This window comes from Schistocerca americana, unplaced genomic scaffold (genome assembly GCF_021461395.2).
Source record: "Schistocerca americana isolate TAMUIC-IGC-003095 unplaced genomic scaffold, iqSchAmer2.1 HiC_scaffold_45, whole genome shotgun sequence".
NCBI classification, from domain to species: Eukaryota; Metazoa; Arthropoda; class Insecta; order Orthoptera; family Acrididae; genus Schistocerca; species Schistocerca americana.
Genome location: NW_025726181.1, coordinates 1,268,471 through 1,290,053, shown reverse-complemented (window position 1 = coordinate 1,290,053; position 21,583 = coordinate 1,268,471). Strand labels below are relative to the sequence as shown.

Genomic DNA, 21,583 nt, shown 5'->3' with positions numbered 1-21,583 from the left:
GTATCTCGGTGAAGTCATCCACCAGGAGAATGGATTAAAAGAAGAAGCAATTGTCGGGATGAGGAAGTTAGACCAAGCATACCAACTGACAAAGAATACTTATAACAAAAAGTCTATGAGTATATGGGCCAAGTTCCAACATTATAATACAGTTGTAAAACCTGAGGGCTTATAAGCATCCAAAACTTTGACCACGAATAGACAAGGTCAAGCTGAGCGGCTGGAAAAGCGTGAGTGTAGGATATTAAGGAAAATCCTAAGGTAATAGATGGGTCGATGGACAATGGCGAATGAGAGCAAATGAGGACTCGTGCAGCAAGACAGAACCTATCACAGCATCCATTACGAAGAAATGATTGTCATTTTATGGTCATCTCATGAAAATAGACGGTGATCGACTAACAAAAAGAATATGGATTTTCATCCTATCTAAGAAAACAAGGCTGAGATGGTTCAAAGAATGTGAAAAAGATCTTAAGCAGATTGGTATCTCAGAGAGAAATTCCTGAAAGGAACAAATTTAGAAGATTGGTGACCAACAACCAAGATTTTAACATGGCATCAACATCCGAAAGACAGTGAGGACCATTATCTGAAGAGCATATAAAGGCACTTCTTGGAGGGGCTCAGAAGATACTGGCAGGAAGTCAAAGCTGGAGCAAGAACAAGACCTGGACACTAGAGTGAAGTCGGTTGTTACCACGCAGTCCATAGAGACTCACCTCGATAAAAAAAATAAATAAATAAAAATAAAAGGCTTTTGATGCAGAAGAAATAGGGGATTGAGAACAACACGAATAGAATAAAAGGGGAAAAACATGAGGAGGAGATGGACGAGTACTGGAAAAACAGGAGACGACAAGGGAAGAAGAAGAAGTGAAGTTATTACATGACGAGAGATGGTGATTGGATTTGATTTGATTCAGTTTTCGTTACATACACCGAAAAAATGAGATGATTCTCGAGGGTGTGGAACATGTCAGAATGTGTAACACAAAACATTTTAATATAATGAATACTACCCTGATCATTTGTCACAAGATTGTCAAAATAGGTGAACACAATACAGTAAATTGGAAAACTAATATTTACAGAATTAATATGCTGTCAGAATGAAACATTGTTATGCACTATTAATAAATTTATCATACACAAAATACCTAATATTGACTGTTGCAACCAAGTGCTGTCAAAACTTAAATCTAACATATTTTTACTTTAGCTGGCCTAACAGTCTCTGTTAGGATATTCATCTATAGAGTAGAAGGCATTGCCTATCAAAAAGTCATTCAATCTCTGTTTAAACTGTGCTTTATCTGAAACCAAGTTTTTAATGGTTGCTGGTAATTTATCGAAAATGTGTGTTCCTGAATATTGGACCCCCTTTTGGACCAACATAAGTGATTTTAGGTCTTTATGTAGATTGTTCTTATTCCTAGTATTGATAATATGTATTGAGCTATTTGTTGGAAATATAGATATATAACTTGCAACAAATTTCATTAAGGAGTAAGTATACTGAGAAGCAATGGTTGGAATTCAAAGTTCCTCAAATAGGTTCTACACGATGTTCTTCAAAGACTGGTCCCAGATACTCCATTGCACCATTCACCGAACCTGATAACCCCGAGCCATCAGTAACAAAAATTAAGTCTTGCTTAAGAGATTTACAGCACTACATGCACTTGTTACCAAAGTCTCATTTACTTTTAGAGCTATCTGTTCCACTTCCTTTTTGGCCCCACTTCTCTGTCTTCACTATATCCCATACAGTTCTTATTTTGTTGCCCGATACAATTATCTTTTTCTCTTAATACAGCTACTTCGATTTCTGGATTACTTGATTCAATATTTTGCAGTATTCTTTGTAATGCATTACAATTCTAATATCAGAAATGTTCCTAGATAGTAGATACAGTCTCCTTTTTGCCCCACATGATATCTTTATTCCTTGTGTAATCCATGGTTTATCTTTTGACTTCTGTGTGATCTGAGTTACCTTTAGGGGAAAACAATTTTCAAAAGAGGAGGTAACTTTATTAATAAATGCTTTGTATTTTCCATTTGAGTCAGGTAAACATCTCTCCAGTTCATGTCTTTGAGCAATTTCCTGAATTCCTCAATTTCTGGCTTATTTATTATCCTCCTGTACTCAGATTTAATATTTTTTTATCCTGTCAAGTTTCAACATTTAACACAAGATGCTGCACGTCGTGATCAGATAGTCCATTTACTATTGGTTTTGTGATATGACTTTTTTCCCCTAGATTTGTTCATAAAGATATTATCAATAGCAGTCTCAGAGCATTTACATATCCTAGTTGCAAAGTTCACAACAGGAACTAAATTGAATGATAGTGTTAAAAACACCAGCAACCACTATTTCCTCTTCTCTTGTTTTTTACACTAGCTATTCCTTTCGCTTTGTGAAATGAAGCACTGTCTAGTTCCAAAACACAGGACTAGTATGACAAGGTGAAATGTTCTCAGAGTGCTACATGTATGATAGTAAATGTAATCAGCACTATAGTTGTTTTCTGAGTAGTTATGCTGTGTGTGTTTCATTCAATCAGATGAAATGGAATAAAATCATCAATTTATTTATTTGGGCTCTTTATCACCAAGATACATTCAATGTTGGTTGAGGTTTATCTTTTGAATTCACTCCAGTGTAGATTGTCAAAATTTTATCAGTTGTCAAAGTACTTGTAACACAGTTTCCGAATTTACTGCCATCCAGGAAAGTATCGCACTCAAATTATTCTCAGAGACTAAGAGCTGGCTGAAACCCAGAGTAGAAAGCTCTGACATATTTAGTGATTAATGGAATATATATTGGAAAGGCAGGTTAGACACTGTAGGAGAGGTAGTGTCCATTGTCTCTATTGAGGTCAAAGCTGATTGTGACAGTGAAGTTATCTGGTTGCGTATAACAAGTCTACGTGAAATCAAGTTAATTAATGGATAATCAGCCACCCAGCTCTGCTATGACAGTTTTGGAGCCATTCACAGAAAGTTTACAGCATGTAAATACCTAGATCATGCAATACTAGTTGGAGGTGAATTTAGCCTACTGAGTATAGATGGTAGCCTATGGCTTCATTGCAGGCGGTGCAGTCAATCTTGTGAAGCACTTTTGAATGTGGTTTTCGAAAAATTGTCTTGAGCACCTAGTTTGGCACGCCACATGCAATGGAAATATCTTAGACCTTGTAGTTACAAACAGGCCAGATATCATCAATGACTTCAGCATAGAGATGGGGATTAATAATCATGATAACATCATAACAACTAAGGTTACAAAAATTAATAAATCAGTCACGAAGGTTAGGAAAATGTTCATGCCAGAAAGAGCAGATAAGCAGATGTTAGCATCTTACTTAGACAGAACTGACATCACCTAGTTCCATTAAGATGGACGTACAGAGATTATGGTCAAAGCTTAAACAGATCGTGAATTGCGCTCTCAACAAGTCTGTACCTAGTAAACGAATTAAGGATGCAAAAGAGCCACTGCGGTTTAACAATGAAATTTGGAAAATACTGAGGCAGGAAAAGCTACTGCACTCTTGGTTCAAAAGAGAATGCCAAATGGAAACAAGGAAAGGTTACTACCACTGTCATACCTCAGCAAAAGATCTGGCTGAGAAGCAGGGGAAATTATTGTCCTATGTAAAATCACTAAGTGAGTCAAAGGTTTCCATCAAGTCACTTGACCAGTCTGGTGTGGCAGTAGGAGATAAATGTTTTAAATTTTGCATTTAAGAAATCATTCATGCAAGAGAATCATATAAACATACCGTCATTTGACAATAGCACAAAGACACCTAACAACAGTCACCACAAGAGGCCAGCGCTAGCACAAGTTGTTCACATGATATTCGTTGGACTGTTGCCTGTAAACCCGTGCCATGTCAGTGCTCTTGGAAGAGAGCTGTGGCAGTGACATGGCTCTGTTGTTGTTCCTATGCAGTGATCTGCAAAGACGCGACGGTACGGGACGGGGGGTCGGGTCGAGATTCAAGCAGTGACTAAATACTTCATAAAGAAAGGTATGAAAGCGAAGGACATTCATGCCAATTTCTAGAATACACCAGGGGACTCTGCTCCTTTGTCTTCAACTGTTGCCAAGTGGATAAATGAATTTCAATTTGGTCAGGAGAGCTTAGATGATGATCATCCATGAATAGGTCAGCCAAGATGTGTCACTACTCAAGAAATCATTGCAAAAGTGCACATAATGATCAAGGAGGATCACCAATTTAGAGTGCATGAAATTGCTCACGCTTGCCAGATGTCATCTGAAAGGTATTCACAAGATGGGTGCTGCGACTCTTGACGCTGGGTCAAAAACGCATGAGAATGGACATATCACAACAATGTTTGGCCTGTTTTAGGAGAAACAAACAAGATCTTTTGTGCTGGTTTGTGACCACGAGGAAACTTTGGTTTACTACTATACCCCAGAGACAAATCAACAATCAAGGCAGTGGAAACATGCTGAATCTCCGCCGCCAAACTCCTTCAGCGGGGAAGGACATGGCGTCAGTGTTCTGGGATGCGCCACCAAATTCCTTCAGCGGGGAAGAGCATGGCATCAGTGTTCTGGGATGAGAAGGGGATTCTGTTTGTACATTATCTCCCCACTGGGCAAACTATTACTGGAGAATATTATGCTAACCTTCTGGACAAATTGCAACAAATGATATGCGAAAAAGGCCAGGTTTAATAAGGAAGAAAGTCATCTAGCATCAAGCAAATGCACGCTCGCATGCATGTACCATAGCCATGGTAAAATTACACAAACTAAGGTATGAATTGTTGCCACACGTGCCTCTTCCCTAAACTGAAAATTTTTCTTTGTGGATGAAGATTCACTTAAATGAAGCATTGATAGCCTGAGTTGACAACTATTTTATAGGCCTGGAGGAAAATCATTGTCGAGATGGGATCAAGGTATTGGAACACTGTTGGACCAAGTGAATTAATCTACAAGCAGGGTACATTGAAAAACGAAAAAGTTTCAGTGACATAAGTACTTTTTTTTCTATTCTGTTTCAAGAACTTTTCAAACCACCCTCGTAAGCATCCCTAATGCCTGAAATAATTAAAAACAAATAAGTCGCCAGTTGCAGATGGAATCTCAATTTGGTTTTACAAAGAGTTCTATATGGCATTGGACCCTTACTTAGCTTGTATTTTTTGTGAATCTCTCACCCAGCAGAAAGACCTAAGCAACTGGGGAAAAAAATACAGAGGCGTCTCCTGTATATACGAAGGGCGAAAGAACAGACCCACGAAATTACAGACCAATACCCGTAACATCAGTTTGCTGCAGAATTCTTGAACATATTCTGGGTTTGAATCTAATCAGTTTCACAGAGACCAATAAGTTTGTGTCCACAAATCAGTACAAAGCATCGCTCATGGGCAACTCAGCATGCCCTTTTGTCATACGACGTCTGTTCAAAAAATTCCCAAACTTGCCCACAAAATTTTCTATGCTTATCTTTTAATTACTATGGATTGTCTCCTTCGAAATACTCTCCTCCACAATTGATACACTGCTCCCAATATCATTTCCACTTCCAGGAGCAGTCTTGACACACCTCTTGCTGGGTCGCATAAAGTGCCGTCTGCGAATTTTCTTTTATGTCATCTACCATTGCAAAACTTCATCCTTTTCAACTTTGGAAATAAAAAGAAGTCTGCAGGGGTCATACTATTCTCACAAGGAACATCTCATTCTCATTTGTGAGATCCAAAAAGTTTTTTTGGTCTTGACTCATGAGCCGTGGAATGAACTTGGCGGCAACACAATGCATTCCAAGATGCTGTGTCATTTCATAACATGATCCAATTGAAATGTTACATTCTTCTACAATCTCTCAGACAGTGAATTTTCGACTGCCACACACAATTTCGTTGACGTTCCTGACACAAGCGTCATCAGGGGACATCTAAGAGCGTCCTGAACAAGGATCATTTTTGACTTTTGTAAAGCCATTTTTAAAACGTGTGAATAATACATAACACCAAGTATGGCTTAAGCACTCATCGCTATAGGCTCCCTGCATCAAATGGTGTGTCTGTGTAAAGGTTTTCTTGAGGTTCACGCAAAATTTAATGCAGATGCATTGCTCCTCTAACTTTGCCATCACAAAATTCACAAACCCAGATTCCATATTTCTTGATTTCGGAGAAGCATTTGACATAGTGCCTCACTGCAGACTTTTAACAAAGGTACAAGCACATGGAATAGGTTCCCAGACATGTGAGTGGCTCAAAGACTTCTGAAGTAATAGAACCCACTACATTATCCCGACGGTGAGTGTCCATCAGTGACTAGGGTATCATTAGGATCATTCCAGGGATGCGTGATAGGAGCGCTATTACTCATATTTTCTATGTGCATAACTGATCTGATGGACAAAGTGGACAGTAATCTGTGGTTGTTTGCTGATGATGTTGTGGTGTATGGAAGGTGTCATCGTTGAGTGATTTAGGAGGATAAAAGATGACTTGGACAAAGTTCCCAGTTATTGTGATAAATGACAGCTAACCCTAAATGTAGAAAAATATAAGTTACTGCAGATGAGTTGGAAAAACTAATCCGTAATGCCAGAATCCAGCATTAGTAGTGTCATGAATGAAGTTATATTGTTTCAATATCTGGACATAACGTTGCAATGTGATATGAAATGGAACAGACTTGTGAGGGTCATGGTAGGGAAGGCGAATAATCATCTTTCGTTTGTTGGGTGGATTTTACTACAGTGTGGCTCAGCTGTGATGGACATCACATATAGGATGCTAGTGTCTGGGATCCGCAAGGGGTCGAATTAAAGCAGACATTGAGGTAATTCAGAGGCAGGATACTAGATTTGTTAACAGTAGGTTGAAACCACAACATACAAGTGTTATGGAGATGTTTCTGGAACTCAAATGGGAATCCCTGGAGGGATTTTGAGGAACACTGTGCTGACTGCAGAACAATTCTGCTTGCACCAACATACATTACGCATAAGGACCACAAAGATAAGAGATGACAAATTAGGACTCATAGAGGGGCATATAGACATTCACTTTTTCCTCAGTCGATTGGCAGATGGAATGGGAAAGGAACTGACTACAGTCGAATCAAAATTACTTGATAGTTGGCACTTCAAACGCCAATAAGAGTAGTCAGCATCACACTTGAACTGTCTGCTGTTGCCAAACTCCACCAAAATTGGCCAGTCACTTCCAATTCCTGGTTCAGCATTGTTTCTTGATGTATTTGTATCCTGAATTACGAGGCCGACACTTTTATTATGTATTTCATGACACGCGATAACTACACCAAAAACAACACACATTAACAATGCTAATGAAAGACACACATTTCATTCATAGCACTAACCAAACACTACCGAATAACTCAGCACAAGGTGTAATTCAGTATCATACATATAGTTATCATATTCACAGAGATCATCTTACATTAGATAAGCTTTTCACTACACTGTGTGAAACTGAAATTTTTAAGGTTGCAATTCATAGTTGCAACTGTGTCACTACATTCACATACATAAATACTTCATGCAGTGCTGTGGCATAGCACAATGGTTGGCAGATTAATCTAATGTGTAGCATGTCATAGGTTTGAATCTCATCAATGTAGCAAAATTTTTATTTCTAAATCTAACCAAAAGAGTGTGATTATTATTTTCATTCAATTAATTGGTTTAAATGTATTTTTTTTTATTTTTAATACTTTGCTGCATCATTTTTCATCATTGTTTTGACTGTTCTATTTGGTCTTATTTTTCTTCCTGTCATTATTTCTTCATTTGGAATCTGCCTCAGTCATCTATAATCCACGAACAAGTGCCCACACGGACTGTTCACTGGTTTCTAACATGGCAGCATGTGCAGCTAGAGTAAGGATAGTTACAGGTAACAAATGACAAGGAGAAATTTCAATTTGCTTTCAGCCTTGAAATTGAGTTTTTGTTGTCTTGAGTTTACCCTTAAGGGTTAGCTTTAATCACCATGAACAAAGCGATCATGATATTAGTACTGCTGCAGACTGTTGACCACAATTTTCTCGGCTGGGTTAGGACACAAGTTTACAGTCAGGGATACAAAACGGGTTGTCTGCCCCAGTTCAGTCACTAGTCACTTTAAATCAATAGTCGACAGAGTATCCAACATTTCTGACATACCTTGCACCAGCCACTAGAAAAATTGCTCTGTGTTAAACATTTAACATAATTTGTGAAGTGAGCCGCTTGTTTGTTGTCACCTGTAACCAAACGGTAGCTGGTAGCCAATGTGGCGACATTGTTGCAGCAGGTGATTGATGTCAACTATCAAGTAATTTTATTCAGACTATTGTAGTGAGACAGGGTACCTTCTGCCATGCACCATATGGTGGCTAGTGGAGTATGTATGTAGATGTGGAATCAGTCTTTCCTTCTCATTCCATCTGGAAAGTCTCTCCTAATCTGCAGTTCTGGGTAACTTTCCAAAATCTACCCTTTTTCCTAGACCTATCCTTCACCCCTCTTCATTCCACTTCAACCCTTCTGCCTGAAGAATGAGCTACTGGCTCTGAAAGCTTGCCTAATTATAATCTTCTTTTATGTGTGTGTTCTGCCGCCACTCAGCGAGTAGATTGTTTATCTATCCAATTCAATTATCATGTAATAAAAAGCTGCATTTAACACACCAAGTCTCTTTTACCAATCACTTTTAATATGTCCTACAGAATGTACTGTCTATCCTGTCCTTTTTTGAGATTACTGTTTTGTTTTACTTTTCTACAGGCATCATCTTACTTATTAGGACTCAGTTCCTTCATGTTGTTGTTGTTGTTGTGGTCTTCAGTCCTGAGACTGGTTTGATGCAGCTCTCCATGCTACTCTATCCTGTGCAAGCTTCTTCATCTTCCAGTACCTACTGCAACCTACATCCTTCTGAATCTGCCTAGTGTATTCATCTCTTGGTCTCCCTCTACGATTTTTACCCTCCACGCTGCCCTCCAATGCTAAATTTGTGATCCCTTGATGCCTCAAAACATGTCCTACCAACCGATCTCTTCTTCTAGTCAAGTTGTAGAGCTGCATGTACTCGGGAAAAATTATGGCTGTAGTTTCCCCTTGCTTTCAGCCGTTCGCAGTACCAGCACAGCAAGGCCGTTTTGGCTAATGTTACAAGGCCAGATCAGTCAATCATCCAGACTGTTGCCCCTGCAACTACTGAAAAGGCTGCTGCCCCTCTTCAGGAACCACATGTTTGTCTGGCCTCTCAACAGATACCCCTCTGTTGTGGTTGCACCTACGGTACGGCCATCTGTATCGCTGAGGCACGCAAGCCTCCCCACCAATGGCAAGGTCCATGGTTCATGGGGGAGTTCCTTCATAGTCAACAGTTAAGTAATGGGTGGCTGAATTCATATGTAGCATATGTCTCTGTAAGATGACTCATGAACAACTTCCTAGAATTACAATCAAATATGAAAATGCTGAGAAAGAACACAGTGTGATATTGCAAGATCAGTAATTAAAAAGATGTGCAAAACAGTTGATGCCGTGGCCGTACCAGAAAGTGAGTGGAATGTCTGTTGAAGCCTGACTACAACCTAATGTGAAAAACAATTTGGGACAATCTGACACACAACTGATTCTATGCACCAATCTGTTCCTTTGGATGAGAGATGACCGAAATGAAACAGCAGTTGCACAAAAATAGCCAAGGTGACTTCATCGGAGAGAAAGAGTGGTCATTGTTTTCTAGGATGCAAAAGGGATTTGTATTTTAGATTAGCTTGCAAGACTGAAACAATACCTCACAAATACTATGCAAGTATTCTGACTCAACTGGATGAAAAAATATGGAGCCAAGCCCCAGGGGGAAAAAAAAAGTTTATCGTCAGTGAAATGCATATGGTCACAAAGGCACTTTCACAATAGGAAAACTGGGAGTTTCAAGTGTGAAGTCTTCAAATATCTATTCCCTTCTCCAATTTTTTCACATTCTGACTTTAGCTTCTTCTTCTTTTCTTTTTGTATGAATGATTCACTTGAGACTACATGCGTCACAGCTCAAAACCGTTTTGTGAGTAAACAACTGGATATGTTTTCACTGCTCTGTCTCTTGTAACTCCATTGGACATGGAGGTAGCAAATGAGGATGTAGGATGTCCATGACATACTGCTGTGCTGTCAGAGTGACCTGAAGTCATATCCGATGCTGCCCCACACGCCCTCTCCCTATGTCGTTGTCATACTCACTGACAACTGTCATCGCGGGTCTTGTAGAATGTGACTCACTGCTGATCACATGACAGGTGCAGGTGTGAAAGGGTTACTATGTGCTCGGCGTACATTACAGCAATTCTCCCATGGGCTCGTCAGACACGGTCAACCCGAAGCTTGCTGACAAGCACACCGCCCTCACGTTCCCAAGCAGTCCAACATGGGGCCACTACCACATCTGAATGTCTCACAAATCTGCATATTGCATAATTCAATCAGCCTGGCAAATGGAGACACACAATTAGGCCCCTTCAAATTTTGTTACGTGCTGATAATGCTGACCCACAAAAGTACAGGGCATCTGTGTCATTCACAGGGATCACTCAACATCTTACACTCTTCACATCTCTTATAGCTCCTACCATTCATGGTAACAATCTGAGACACAAACAAAGCTAATGCAATCTGGTGGCCTTTGTATCCATTTCAGAGAGTTGCGACTCTCATAATTTACCACTGGTATGCACACTCATGAAACTACGTTGCTTCAGGGAGCTTCCCTTTTTCTTCTTCAAGCAGTTTAGTTCTTTAAATCCATTTTTGTTGTAGCTCAGAATAATTATTTTATTGTGTAGCAAACTTACAGACTAGCATTCTGCTCTGAGCTGTCGGAGTTGGCGGTCATGTGTGTGTGAGGTGTGCTTGCTTGTGTGAATGAATGGTGTGTATTTCTATTTCTTTTTCTGATGAAGGTTGTGGCCAAAAGCTTATGTGTAAGTGTCTTAACTGTGCCTGTCTGCATTTTAACGTGCCATCTTTATGGTAATTAGCACTCTATCTTTTCCTACACTACTGATATTCCAACCTGGAGTTTCCATTGTTTGAACTTACGGTCTACTGTTTTATGTTGCAGTGCACTTCTACAAGTGTAATACACAAATGTTGCCTTAGGAAAGAGTCACAATAACATCCATGCCTACCGTTTGCTATTTTTTACGAAATAGCATGTCACACTCGAAATTTAACTTAGCCAATGTAATAAGTTTGAAGATTTATTGTGTGTAAAAGACACGAGGGCCCACTGTGTGGGAAACGTGGGAAGTTCTGTGCAGAGACGGAGTTATCCACAGACGTGGTAAGTCTGGGGAGCTATACGGGTGTTAAAACATCGCCACCTGCTGGGATGAGGGGCCACTTACTCTGTGGTGGCGCTGTGCCAGCAACGAGCTCGACCCATTGATTAGCACCACAGATGACAATGAGCAACCAGCTGCTTCTCTGTGCAGAGATATAAAATTTATCGATTTTGGACATCGGGTGACAATCTGTCACATGGAGAACAATGTTTACTCTGGCAATTTTAACACTAATCTAGTGTTCTGCAACATATTAATGTGACATGTTGTCTATGATGTTGAAGAGTTTAAGTTAAACTGATATCTGAGAATTTGTTGTTTTTGTGGCATTATCTGGAAAATGGCCTCTCTTGCAGCTCCAAGCATAAATGTCAAGTGAAGCACAGCACACTGGAACCGAGTAGGGATCCGGTTTACTGCTCGGCCACTAAATTAGCATATCGTGAGTACACCAGAAGAGATGCTGTACACACTTGCATATACTACATACACAAGTACAAGCATCGATCAAGCTACTGCGAAACTGCACTCTGTGTGACTCATCACTACATCAGAATACTGTAAATGTGGTGATTCCAATTTCTTAAGGTCTCTTCCTGTTTGTTTTCATCAGTAGGATCTTATTTTTCAAGTATGTGGGAATCCAATGAGCTGCCTGTCTGGACACATTCTTTCTGTATGTCCCACAAGTTGGATTCCTTGGAGACACATTGTAACAAGAGCTTTTAGGAATTTGCCTGGAGATTTCACACTGGGTTCTGTGTGATGTATCCCATCCTTTATTCTTGGACCTAAGATTTTTACTACAATTTTACATTCTTCTAATTCAGTTTGCTGTTTTCATGTCTTTTGTTGGACAAAGAGTCTCTCTCATGCATAAAGAAATTCTAATTTGATCACTGTTGTACAATGTTAGATTTTAGAGTTCCAGGAAAAATACTTTTAGTTAACTGAGAGACAGTTTGTATTTTCTGAAGTCTGGATTCTATGGCCTTCTTTTCATTATGATGTTCAGTGGTCTTTTTCACCTAATTATTTAAACTCTTTAACACCGAATACTATGTCATTGCCTATATAAGTTCACCCAGTGCCATTTTGGTATCAGCCAAGAATTTTTTCTCCAGGTGAAATTAGTAGTCCAATTTTCCTAGCTTGCTCCCTTAATATTTCAATTTGCTTTAGCACATCAGTGATGTTTTTGTCAATTAGTATTATGTCATTGGTATAGGTTACACAATATAATTCTATCTTTAAGTTTACGTTCTAGTCAGTGTAATAGTGCACCTACTCTTCTCCATTATCTTACAATTTTCTTAGGGGCATAGTTGAATAGCAATGTGATATGCCATCCCATTTTCATATTCTTATGCCTGTCTTAAATTACACTGCTTGAAAAAAAGTGAGACACTCAGAAGGTGGGGAGAAAACAAATTGAAACATAGCTAATTTAGAGGGTATGTGATGTTATTTCAGTGATAACAAAACAGAGTCAAATTTACACAGAACTTATCAGTTTGAGCCCACTTATCAACACAGCAATGCACCCTGTCTTGCCTGGACAGTGCGGGAGGATGTCGTAAAGCTGCTGCATACCCTCCTGAGAAAGGTGATCCACAACTGTTGTAACTGGACATTGCAATCATGGATACAGGCAGTGGGATGGAGTTGACGTCCATGTTGGTCCCATAATGTTCTATCGGGGACAGATATGGGGATTTTTCTGGCCACAGGAGTATATCAACATCACACAGACAATTTAAAGAGCCACATACTACATGTGGACAAGCACTGGCCTGTTGAAAAATAGCACCACAATGCTATTACACACTGCTGTACCATCAGAGTTCCCTCGGCCATTACAAGCCGTGACCTGAAGTCATACCCAATGGCTCCCCACACCATGGGACTCCTTTGTGACCTCCCCCCCCCCCCCCCCACCCAAAATGTGGAAGAATGGGACCTCTCCCAATCTCCCCGGGTCACTGTCAAACTTCTCCACGATAATCATTTGGAGCAGTGCAGGACTGGGACTCATCAGTGAACATAATGTGACGCCATTCATTAGCAGTCCGTACTTCTTGATCATGGCACCACTTTACATGCAGTCATTTGCTTGGGTGTTAATGGCAGCCTATGCGCAGGACGGCAATTCCATAGTCTGGCTGCTCCTAGCTGTATGACACAGCATGTTGCAAGGAGTCTATTACAGTGAACTCCTGTTTATCCAAAATGATCGGGACGGTGGCCAGTTCCGATAACGAAAATTCCAGTTAAATCAAAGTCCCCCTGTTTTCACATGTGAACACTCCAAATTGCGTCAATATTGCGAAATACGATCGTAAAACGTGCGTAGGGTATGTAAAACATTACTGATATGGTTGCAAATAACCCTGCACTTTTTTACTGAAAAAATTGAGTTGACATGTTAAAAAGGCACCAAACTATGATTGAAAACTCAAAGTTTTTAAATGCTGTATAACAAAGCTCATTTATTTTGCATTCTTACAGAAAAAATCTCCCTTATTTGGCAGCAGGAAAAAACAGGAGTTTTAATTTTATTACCTGCTCTTTTGAATACTGAACAAAATTATGAAACAAATCTAGAGATTACTCAAAGGAACGAAAAGTCTGTCTAGAGGAACTTTCAAGAGAAGTAAAAAAAAAAACTTTTTAAGTTATGGACATAGAAGTTCTAGGATGCTTCATTAGAGTTTATTTTTTGGTAACGAAGTCACGAATGTCTTTTTTTTTTTTGTTTTTTTGCTTGAGAAACTATTGCTGCAACAATACATCTCCAACATTGAAATCAAACTATTTCAGGATAAATCGTCTCCTCCTGTTGGCTGATGTACTCCAGGGCAGTTTGGATCACTTCGTAACAGAATGTGTGAGGAATATTTTTCTCTGATTCATCATCAGAAACATAGTCTTCTAACGCTTTATGATCGGTCACAATTTGGACGATTTCATCCTCAGTCACATGAAAAAATGCCATTTTCCATCCACTCTTCAATGTCTTTGAAGTGTGTGTCTTTACAACCAGCTTCTCCAGTAAATTCACCAAAATTATGTCAGCTTGAGTTTCGGTGTTGCCTCCTCCTTCCCACCACTTAGGTTGCCTTACGATCTAAGAGTTTTTTCCAAGACCTAACAAGAGGAACTGGAGGAATTAGATTCCAAGCTTCAGCAATCAATGAATGACACTTAAAACATCGATTTTTTTAAGAGCTTCCACAAAATCATCTGCAGCATCAATCACACCTATTAAGTATTCCAGCATCTTGCATCTGTAATGTTTTTCTATCACCTCAAGAATACCTTGGTCCATCGGTTGACATAGAGATGTGACATTTTGTGGGAGAAGTACAACTTTGATATCCCCATCTTGCAGATCACCTGGGTGAGAAGGAGCATTATCCACAAGAAGTAGCGCTTTTCAAGGAAGTCCTTTTCCTTCCATGTAATTTACTACAGCTGGAACAAACTCTGCCTGGAACCACTCTCTGAAGATGGCACTGTTCATACATGCCTTAAGACTGATTCGTATACCTCAGTGGCAAAGCTGGTTGGTTGGTGTCTAAATGCTCTTGGTGTTTTGGATTTGCCAATTAAAGTAAGACACAGTTTATGATTGCCAGTGGCATTACTGCAAGTGAGGACAGTAAATCTTTCTTTGATTTTCTTGTATCCGGAAGCCATTTCATCTTCTTTAGAGGCAAGGGTTTTCGTTGGCAGCATTTTGTAATTCAACCCAGTTTCATCACATTTGTAAAGTTGATTGCCAGTATAACCTCCTTTGTCAATGATTGAGTGCAGTTTCTTCTTAAAATCAGCATAGCAGCTTCATCCCCAGATAATGATTTGGCACTGATGGCAATTTCATGGATGCCATGCTGCTTCTTGAAACGATCCTGCCGGCCATTACTTCCGAGGAATTCTTGCTTCTTTCCTTCTATCAGCTCATTAGCTAATTTGACAAATTAGAGGACCTGAAACTGACACACCTTTGGCTCTTATTTATTGGTGCCACAAAAATAATGCCTCTTCTAACTGAAGATGTGCACCTTTTCTCATTGTTTTTCAAGATTTCACTGCGCTGCCCAATGCTTGGATGGAACAAAATTTTTCAGTTCCTGATCGATTTGTCTTCCGATCAGTAATTGTACTCCTACTCTGCAGCAACTTTTGTGGGTGGCTCACCAGCATCAATTCTCTGCAAAGTGTGAAGCTCTTTTTCCAACAAGATCACATTCGTTTTATGTTTCGTGCCCGTAGTCACATTCAGTGTTCTTTTTACAGACACTCGACTGAGTCCTTTATGGTTTTTGGCCCCTTTTATCTCTGGACACTTTAAGGCACATAGTGGGAGCACAAAACCTCAAATCAGAAACACACAGATGCACAACTTGACAACACTCGAGATGCACTAGACAAACTTTTGATTTTTGAAACCAGGCTGTGGCAGCCATCAAATGAAAGCATTCGAAACATCTATGCCATTTCCTCTGTTCTACCCAAGCCCACGTGGCAACACAACAGGGAGTTGTACGTTCACTGTTAAACACTCAGCTTTGATGTACCGACAACAAGTGGAAAGTGTTAGGCGGCGCTCTCTAATTGTCGGTTTCGACAGGGCTACGTTGCACTGCATAGAACAATACTGTATGTACTGTACTTCCAAGGAGTTCCAATAGATGGCAGTGGCATGAAACCATGCAATACGAATAAGAAACACAATAGAGCTTCAACCAACACACGCACGAATTGACGATACTTGGACTTTTGACACGCACCAGTGCACTGATTAGTAGTAGATTGCCAAAAAACACCAGCAAATGCTTGGCTCCAGGTGCACGCAAATTGAAACTTGTCAAGTGTCAATCTAGCTAGCCAAAAGTGTAGCTGCACGAGAGTTTACTGTACTTGTTCTCAGATGGCAGTCACAGACGTCAACAGGTTACAAGGTACTCAGTACACTACACAGTGATGCTCCCTTGTAGTGGTCTGATGTAGTCAACTGGAACATTGATGATGAGTATGCCCTTACTTTCCAACATCAGGCCTCTGTCAGATCCAAATACTCCAAAAATACAGATGTTGCAAGGTTTAACCAGGTGACCAAATGGACATCCACAATGAGGTTTCTTTCAAACTCTCATCAGGTAATGCTGTCTCACACCAATATGCAGCACCTTCATATCCTCCAGAGTGATGATTCAACATCTGACACTATTCACATCCCTTATATACCACAAGATGCTTGCTAAACAGCAATAAAAACAAAGAACACTAATGAATAATGAAGTAAAAGACAGACTGTTACTTACCATAAAGAAGATGCCTTAGGCTGCAGATGGGAAGAATTAAAAGACACTTACATAAAGCTTTCAGCCACAGCCTTCATCAGTAAGTAGTAATCTGTCTTTTCCAACATTGTTGATATTCCTACTGGAGTTTCCATTGTTTCAAGGACACTGATGCTTTTCTGTGAGTGTTTCCTTTATGATGTTTTCTGCATATTAGCTATTTTTTAAAAAAGAAAAAAAAGAAAGAAAGAAAAAAAAAATTTGTTGCTGGAAAACTTCTGAAGTCCAATAAAGGAGTTACAACAGCCATATATGGTTATCTGGTGGACCTTGCAGAACCAAATTCTTGGGCTGAAATATACTGTTGATCAATGGGCATTAATCAGAATGAATACTAAATAAAAAATTAAATCCAAGTTTACACAAAAAACACAGGTTCTATCACTGTTGTTTTTCGTTCTATTTTGCTCTTATGTTTGCTATTACTTGTTAAGCAGAAATTTTCTTTCTATCTATAGAGTTACATTTGCTGTAATGTATCTTACCTCCATTTTGTTTCTTCTTTCTTCTCACTGCTGCCCCAATCATGGCAAGCAAGTCATCCTCACTGCATTTGCTTCGTATTGCATCTCTGAAACAACAGTTAAAACACCCGTTAAACAGTACCAGGCAATTACCACACAGTGAAATGTTGGTACACTAAAAAGGAAGAAAAACTTTGCAGAAATCTTCAACAGTAATCTTGTTGTCTGCAGTAGGCAACAGCAGGATAACAAACCCACTGGACAAGAATGGGAAAGTCATGATAGAAGTTACTTTTATTTTTATAAATAAACAGGTATCTTACACAAATGCTCAAGAGTATACATAGGATCTCGGGCTGAAGAGGTGGAGCAGAAACTGACATTAGTTTTGTTGAAGAGGGAGTACTGGAACACAGCACAACTTCTTGCAAAATGAAGCCAAATTTATTGATAAACTCTTAATTAATTGCCAAGCTCACTAATGTGACCATTTTACAACAGGTACTTACTGCTTGGAGTATATGTGACTTTTCAGGCTTGCCTGATAGATCTGTTGCAAAAACACTTTGGGTTCCCCACCAGATAACATTATGCAAGTCCCTCCCTCAATATTTCAGTGACACAACGTTTTGGCATCTTCAGGTGGTGGTGATTTCCACCATCACTGCTGCAAGATGCAACTGGCAATTTCCACATGACAGCTTTGAAATTTATCATGTGGATGACTATGACCATCATATTTAGAATTCAGGGGATTTCATAGAATACCTGAAGATGGTTAAACTAGAACTTTCAGATCTTTTAGTTAGCTCAAATGTTATATCATTACTTACAAAAGTGCCCCTGCAGCCCTCATTAGAGGTTATTAGCAGCAAGTTTGAGAAAGAAATTGTGGTGCTGTTTAAACATGTGCATACCTCATCCTATTTCTTATGTAACACCAACTACTTTGATCAAGTGGACAGTGTTCCCATGGGAGATCCTCTATTTCCCTTAGTAAATATCCAACATTCCTCCTTCTGGCAGAATGCTGAAGAGACATTTGTGGTGTGGCCCACATAATACAGACACTACCTATGTTCCTGCAGCATTTGCACTCGCTCCATCTGAATATTCAGTTCACTGTGGAAGTACAAAAAGATAGCAGCTTACCATTCCTGGATGTCACGGTTAGAAGAAAAGCTGACATAACACTGGGGAATAGTCTCTACTGCAAACTGATACACGCAAAGTTATATTTGCGGTCCAAAAGTTGCCGTCACCCTGCACAATGTGGTGGTGTCTTACACTCCCTGGCACATAGAGCACACGTGATCTCAGATACCGACAGTCTGCCTGGTGAACTGTAACACCTAAGAACAGTGTTCTAGCAGAATGTTTATTCTTGTAAACAGATTTGCAATGTGTTCTGAGCAAAGCAAGTTCAGTGTAGGGATGTAAATGAAGATACTTAGACAAGCACTGCAAATGGATTTCTTGCCATATTTCAGTGGCATGTTTTCAAAAATAGAAAGAATCGTAAGAGAAACAGAATCAAGTGTGTTTTTCGACTACCAGCAAAACTAAGGAATTGTTTGTGTTCAGTTAAAGGCAATCTTGACCTTAGAAAACACAGATCGTATATAAGATCTGATGCCATTATGGGAAATCTTATATAGGGCAGACACCTCACATTGTGCTAGAACACTGTGTTCAACAGCGCTGACAAAAATGCCACCCAGTAAATTAGTGGTAGCAGAGCACTGCCTGAATACAGGGCACCACACGTTTCCCAAGAGGACTGAAATTTTATCCTCAGCATCATCACTCTAGGATTGTGTTTTTAAGAATGAGGCATGTATCCCTACGGTGGGCAATCTTACCAACAGGAATATGGAATTTTGACTAAGCACTGCCCAGAATCCAGCACTGACTGCCATGAAATTAAAACAGTAGAAACCAGATCCTCCGATGTATAACCTGATGCAGCACCTTGCAGAGAGTTAATTCAGCTTTTAACCACACGAGTGGCCAGAAGTGCAGTCATTGCCCACAACACATAAGCAGAAGGCTACTATGAATGGCATTTCCATCCAACTGGGAGTGCCTGTCCACACATTCGTACTCCTGCTTCTACCCTGACAAATTTCAATTCTGCTGTGCGAATATCACCAGCCACATCTTGCAGCAGTGATGACAGGACCCACCACTACCTGAAGATGACGAACAGTTGTGTTGGTGAAATATTGTGAGGCTTGCACAAAGTTATTCAGTGGCAAATCTGAGAAGATTTGTATACATTATTTTTCTGTGATGCATGTAATGTGCAGCAAAATGTGATAACTTTCTGCATTTGCCTTTTTGTACATTTCAAAATACCCCAAAAATTGGTGAGAAACACTGAACATATGACGTAACCAGATGACATACCCCACAGCATGTGCAGCAGTCGGGGTTGAGTGTAAAGGAATGATTGAGCATTGCAATACTTTCATTTGAGCAAACAGAGCAAATTTCGAAAACATTTTGTAAATATGATCTGTTGTAAATGTAGATGTTACAAAATTATTGTCCCTGCTGTAATCAAGCAAAAGCAGTTCTGATTTTGTGTTTTTTGCATCTGTCCCTTCTCTTGTTAGTAAAGAAAACATAGGTCATTTAATGGCGATGATGCTATTCTGAAGTTTATACTCATCTACTTGTTATGCAATATGGTAGGTTTTCATTGTACTGTACTTTGCAAGAAATCAAGGAAACTGCAAGATCGGTAAATAAAATAATAAACTTCAATATAAATACATAATTGTTAAACACAATGAAAAAATACCGCCTGCCAGATGCAAGACTCAAATCCTGAACGCCATCACTAAAGTCGCACACGTGTGTCCATAGCCACAATGATATGAATACTTGACTTGGGTTGGGATGATCAAGTGTGACAGGCCGAGAGGCTCAACCACTGCAAGCATGGCAAGGTACATCATCTGGTGACATTTGTCATTCGCTTTTGACACATTTCCCAACATTTGTATCGTATCCAACATTTGTGATCCCATGTGTCTTGTATTAAATTACTTGTCTCAGGGTCATCTACAGTGCTTTGGAGGTTTTTAAATGTTAATACGCATCACCCCGTCTGTGTGTGTGTGTGTGTGTTTATATGTATGAAACAAATACTAACAAAGAGATAGAGGGCCTGGCCAGTACTTACCTCAGCTCAGTACAGCCGATACATACACAAAACAGAACAGAAAATTGACGTATCCTGGCTTTCGGAACTTCGTTCCTTCATCAGGGAGGAGAGAGGGGAAAAAAGGGGAAGAAGGGAAAGTGGATTCAGTTATTCACAACCCAGGTTATGAAGCAACAGGGGAAAGGTAAACAGGGAGGGTAGCAAAGATGGAGGCATGGATGTCAGAGGGAAGCCAAAGATATTCTACTGTAATTACTGTGCCAGCTTCAAACCAAGGAGGATGAATACAGAAGTAAAGAGGTACATAGTATAAAGATAAACGCATCTATGTAGGATGAAAAGATGCGTGAATGGCTAAAGAGGAAAGGGAAAGAGGAGAAGACCAAAGAGTAAATGAGAGTGAGGTTGGTTAACATAGGTTCAGTCCAGGGGGATGGCGGGATGAAAGGATGTGTTGGAGTGCAAGTTCCCATCTCCGCAGTTCCGAGGTAATGGTGTTGGGTGGGAGAAGCCAAATGGCACATATGGTGTAGCAGGTTCCTAGGTCCCTAGAATTATGCTGGAGGGCATGCTCCGCTACTGGGTATTGGACATCTCCTAGGCGGACAGTTCGTCTGTGCCCATTCATGCGCTCAGCCAGTTTAGTTGTCGTCATACCAATGTAAAAGGCTGTGCAGTGCAGGCATGTCAGCTGATAAATGACGTGTTGTCTCACATGTGGCCCTGCCTTGAGTTGTGTATGTTTTACCAGTAGCGGGGCTGGAGTAGTTGGTTGTGGGGGGATGCATGGGGCAGGTTTTGCATCGGGGTCGGTTACAGGGGTAGGAACCGCTGGGTAGAGAAGGTGGTCTGGGAATATTGTAGGGTTTGACAAGGATGTTACGGAGGTTAGGGGGTCGGCAAAAGGCAACTCTGGGTGGTGTGGGGAGAATATTGTCAAGGGATGATCTCATTTCAGGGCTTGACTTGAGAAAGTCATATCCCTGGCGGAGTAATTAGTTGATGTATTCGAGGCCAGGATAATATTGGGTGACAAGGAGGATGCTTCTGTGTGGTCTGGGGGTAGTAACATTGTTGTTGGGTGGGGAGGAATGTATTGCTTGGGAGATCTGTTTGTGGACAAGGTCTGCAGGATAGTTGTGGGAGAGGAAAGCACTGATATATAATATAATACAGGGAAACATTCCAAATGGGAAAAATATAT

The 21,583-nt window shown here is 40.1% G+C and overlaps 1 pseudogene; it reads right to left on the bottom strand.

Annotated features, from left to right (window-relative positions):
- Positions 1-21,583, bottom strand: part of LOC124583213 — a 122,095-nt pseudogene that overhangs the window by 62,066 nt on the left and 38,446 nt on the right.